Consider the following 5,146-nt stretch of genomic DNA (forward strand, 5'->3'; position numbering starts at 1 on the left):
TCAGTTGAGAACACTAACCTGGGTTCATTAGATCGTGAGCCATGGATTCAGGTGAGAACACTAACCTGCGTTCCTTACATCGTGAGCCATGGCTTCAGGTGAGAACACTAACCTGGGTTCCTCACATCGTGAGCCATTGATTCAGGTGAGAACACTAACCTGGGTTCCTTACATCGTGAGCCATGGGTTTAGGTGAGAACACGAACCTGGGTTCATTAGATCGTGAGCCATGGTCTCAGGTGAGAACACAAACCTGGGTTCCTTACATCGTGAGCCATGGATTCAGGTGACATCACTAACCTGGGTTCATGAGATCATGAGCCATGGTCTCAGGTGAGAACACTAACCTGGGTTCCTTACATCGTGAGCCATGGATTCAGTTGAGACCACTAACCTGGGTTCCTCACATCGTGAGCCATGGATTCAGGTGAGAACACTAACCTGTGTTCCTTACATCGTGAGCCATGGCCTCAGGTGAGAACACTAACCTGGGTTCATTAGATCGTGAGCCATGGCCTCAGGTGAGAACACTAACCTGGGTTCCTTACATCGTGAGCCATGGCCTCAGGTGAGAACACTAACCTGGGTTCATTAGATTGTGAGCCATGGCCTCAGGTGAGATCACTAATCTGGGTTCCTTACATCGTGAGCCATGGCCTCAGGTGAGAACACTAACCTGGGTTCATTAGATCGTGAGCCATGGCCTCAGGTGAGAACACTAACCTGGGTTCCTTACATCGTGAGCCACGGATTCAGGTGGGAACACTAACCTCGGTTCATTAGGTCATGAGCCATGGATTCAGGTGAGAACACTAACCTGGGTTCATTAGATCATGAGCCATGGATTCAGGTGAGAGCACTAACCTGGGTTCCTTACATCATTGATACCTGTCCTGCACGTGATTTGTGGACAAATTCCTCCATGAGTTTGAGATCAATGTATGTCATAAATAAACACTACATTGTGTTACCTGTAAAGAAAGGTGTTGTTTGCTTCAAGGCTTTGGGTCTGAAGGTAGAAATAAATAGGTCGACAGGCCGGTGTATGGAAGCATCCAATGGTCGGTGAGTTGGACATCTTGATTGTTGTACAATTCTCCAGGTTTCTCAACTGGATCAACTCGGCCTGTTTGTTTCTCAGCGCAAGCGCACCTGTTGTGGGTGGGACGTGTTTTGATTTTGAAGGTGGGCGAAAGCTTGGCACGTGCCGACGTAGCCGCAGGTGAGGGGAGTGGATGTGGGGGGAATGTGAATGAGAGGGGGCTTTGGAAGACACACCGGCGAATGGAAGGGTGGTGTGAAATGAGAGATTCCTTGTCTGATTCACCTGGCCGTGGGGCGGGGCGGGGCCGCGCGGGTACACGAGGAGGAGCGGGGCGGAGACACGAGGAGGAGGGCGGGGACGCGAGGAAGGGCGGGGCGGAGACACGAGGGGGCGGGGACGCGAGGAAGGGCGGGGCGGAGACACGAGGGGGCGGGGACACGAGGGGGCGAGGCGGGGACATGAGGGGAGCGAGGCGGGGACGCGAGGGAGGGCGGGGACACGAGGAGGGGTGGGGACACGAGGAGGCGGGGCGGGGCCGCGCGGGTACACGAAGAGGGGCGGGGCGGAGCCACGAGGAGGAGGCAGGGAGGCGAGGGAGGACGGGGCGGGGACGCGAGAGAGGGCGGGGCGGAGCGTCTCGGGTCAACCATGGGGGATTTTCTATTGATCGCGGATTTCGAGTTTCAAGGAATGTTTGTTGTGAATTAAAAACTTTTTTTTCTTCTTAAATTCCCCTTGTAATGTATTTAAGGAATGGACATAATAGTGGATTCAGTTCTATTTCAAGGTAGGTGTTTGTTCAGTAAAACCCTTTAGCAGGAAAAGGTGTTTGCATTTCAAATGCTATTTTAAGATGGCTGTCCTGCTCTCTCATGTATTATAAAATCACGTGGTCGTTCTTAGACACAGTGCACCATTGTGGGAAGGTACATAAAACATCATATTCTCTGCACATCATCCCCACATCATCCCCACATCATGGCAAACTAAGGGACTGTGTAAGGGCTTATGGTACAACAAATAAATTTGAGATTTCATTCTACACGTTAGAAAATTACTGTACACACACACACACACACACACACACACACACACACACACACACACACACACACACACACACACACACACACATACACACACATACACATACACATACACACACACATACACACGCACACACACACACGCACACACACACACACACACATACACACACACACATCTTGTTTTTTTAATTTTTGTTCCTCACAATTCTATCTCTTATGATTTTCAATTCTTATTTCTCTTTTTCAATTCTTATTAAAAAATGCATTTAATTAATTGTACAGTATCAGTTGTTCCTAAACTTAAATATAAATAATTTAATGGATTGTTGTAAATGATGTTAATTTCACGACATCCCATATTCAACTTTATTTAAATTGTAAACCTCAAACATAGTTTCTCCACCTAAAGCAAGAACTTTAACCCGTAAGCAACTGACTAGTTTCCCGACTGCATGGATCATCAGCTGGGCACCGTTCTTCCTCGAGGTTTCGATCCTTTCAGCCCAGGACCTCTCCAAACGGCGGATCCACAACCTCGATCATGGATCCACATCAATAGATGGTACATCAGTAGATCCACAACCTCAGTTGTGTCCAGGCAGTCAGTCAACCCATCAATGCAACATCACTTATTCCAACTTTACTCACTGTAGGATTTAATGTGTTATTATAAAGCGCGATGCTGCGCGCGGCAATGCTTACGCAAAGAGCAAGCGGACAACGCGGTTCATAAAAGAGTCTTTATTCAAAGTACTCAAACTGCAGCACTAAAGTGCTCAGGGCTGCGCGCTCCGCGTATATCGTGAGGCCACGCCTCTCTCCCTGGCGTGGCCCATCCCCACTTGGTGTGCGGGGTGATGTCACCACGTCAGTGCTTTCGTGTCCGCCACACGCGCCCCCCCAGAATCCCCGCGCACCTGAAGGGTCAGTTTGCGGGGCAAACGGATGACCCGGCCGAAGCGCCCCCTGGCGACTGGCGGCGTCTGGGATGCAGGGATGCCATCTGGGATGCCTCCGGCAGCAGGACTGGGGGGCGGCGTGGCGGCGGGGCTGGGCGGTGCCGGGGGTCCGCCCGCAGGGGGGCGGCCCCGACGCGGGTGTCGGGCCACTGGCGGTGGATGGTCCACGTCGAGGTGGGCCGGCTTGAGGCGGTCTACAGAAACGCAGTCAGGAGTACCGCCGATGTCCAGGGTGAAGTGCTTCGCCCCGGTCTCCAGCACGCGGAAAGGCCCGTCGTACGGGGGCCGCAGTGGTGTCCGGTGGGCATCATGGCGGACAAAGACGTACTCCGCCGTGCGAAGCTCCGGGGCGACGTGCGTCGGTGGGTGCCCGTGGCATGCCGTTGGCACCGGGGCGAACCTGTGGGCGGTCTCTTGCAGAGCGGAGCGCTGCTGTGCCGCAGACCATGGTGCCGTGGAGTCGGGGAGGAACTCGCCCGGCACCCGCAGCGGTTGCCCGAAGACCAACTCCGCCGCGGATGCGCGCAGGTCCTCCTTGGGCGCCGTCCGGAGGCCCAGCAGGACCCAGGGGAGCCTGTCGACCCAGCCGCCGTCGCACAGGGTGGCCCGGAGCGCGGCCTTCAATAAGCGGTGAAATCGCTCACACAGGCCGTTAGCCTGGGGGTGGTAGGCCGTGGTTCGGTGCAGCCGGACCCCGAGCCCCTGCGTGACCGCCCCCCAGAGCTCCGAGGTGAACTGGGGGCCGCGGTCGGACGAGATGTCTGAGGGGGCGCCGAACCGGGCGACCCAGGTGGCGATGAAAGCCTGCGCGACATCCGCCGCCGTCGTCGACGCCAAGGGCACGGCCTCCGGCCACCGGGTGGTGCGGTCCACCATGGTAAGGACGTGGGTGAAACCCCGCGAGGGGGGCAGAGGTCCCACCAGGTCCACGTGGACGTGGTCAAACCGGCGTTCCGGCACCGTGAACGGGGCCAACGGGGCCTGGGTGTGCCGGTGCACCTTGGCGCGCTGGCACGCGAGGCACGTCCTGGCCCAGCCGCGGACGGCCTTCCGGAGGCCATGCCAGACGAACTTGTCAGCGATCAACCTTTGGGAGGCCCTCGCGCCCGGGTGGGACAGGCCGTGGATGGCGTCAAACACCTGGCGCTGCCAGCCGCGGACACGATGGGGCGAGGACGCCCGAGGGAGACGTCGCACAAGAGGGCCGCGCCTGCGCCGTCGAACGGCATCTCAGTGACACGGAGGCCCGTGACGGCGGTCCGCAAGGCCTGGACGTCGGGGTCAGCGGCCTGGTCCGCTGCCATCCGGGCATAGTCGATGCCGAGGTGGACTGCGTGGGCGACAGCCCGGGAAAGGCAATCCGCCACCGGGTTGTCCTTCCCCGCGACGTGCCGGATGTCCGTCGTGTACTCGGACACGGCCGAGAGGTGACGCTGCTGCCGGGCCGACCACGGCTCGGTGACCTTGCCAATCGCGAAGATCAGCGGCTTGTGGTCGACGAAGGCCGTGAACGCACGGCCCTCGAGCAGATGGCGGAAGTGCTTGACTGCCAAGTGAAGCCCGAGCAACTCGCGGTCGAAGGTACTGTAACGGCGTTCGGGCGGGCGAAGCTGCCGGCTAAAGAACGCCAGCGGTTGCCAAGCTCCACGCACCCATTGCTCGTGCACCGCACCCACCGCGTAGTCCGAGGCGTCGGTGGTGAGGGCGATCGGTGCATCGGGCGCCGGGTGCGCGAGCATGGTGGCGTTAGCCAAGGCGAGCTTCGCGCCCGTGAACGCCGTGTCCATCTGCTCGGTCCAGGTAATGTCGCCTTTGCCCGGCTTACCTCGGAGAGCTTCGTGCAGGGGGCGCAGGAGCTGGGCGATACGGGGCAGGAAGCGATGGTAAAAGCTCACCATGCCCAGGAACTCCTGCAGCCCTCTGATCGTGCGGGGGCGCGGAAACCCCTTCACCGCCTCCACCTTGGCCGGCAGGGGGACGGCTCCGTGCCTGGTGACACGGTGCCCCAGAAAATCGATTATGGCGGCGCCGAACCGGCACTTTGCGGGGTTCATAATCAGGCCATGCTGGCCCAGGCGTTCGAAGAGCGTGCG

The 5,146-nt window shown here is 57.8% G+C and overlaps 1 protein-coding gene across 1 annotated transcript in view; it reads left to right on the forward strand.

Annotated features, from left to right (window-relative positions):
• The first annotated feature begins 1,725 nt into the window (after positions 1-1,725).
• LOC137413313 (tumor protein 63-like) overlaps positions 1,726-5,146 on the forward strand; it is a 109,937-nt gene continuing 106,516 nt past the window's right edge. The window contains exon 1 of the mRNA XM_078771451.1: positions 1,726-1,832. The gene's annotated coding sequence lies outside the window, so the exon portion shown is untranslated. The remainder of the gene's footprint in view (positions 1,833-5,146) is intronic.

The sequence above is a fragment of the Myxine glutinosa genome, chromosome 2 (assembly GCF_964187855.1).
Source record: "Myxine glutinosa chromosome 2, kmMyxGlut1.1, whole genome shotgun sequence".
Classification (NCBI taxonomy): Eukaryota; Metazoa; Chordata; class Myxini; order Myxiniformes; family Myxinidae; genus Myxine; species Myxine glutinosa.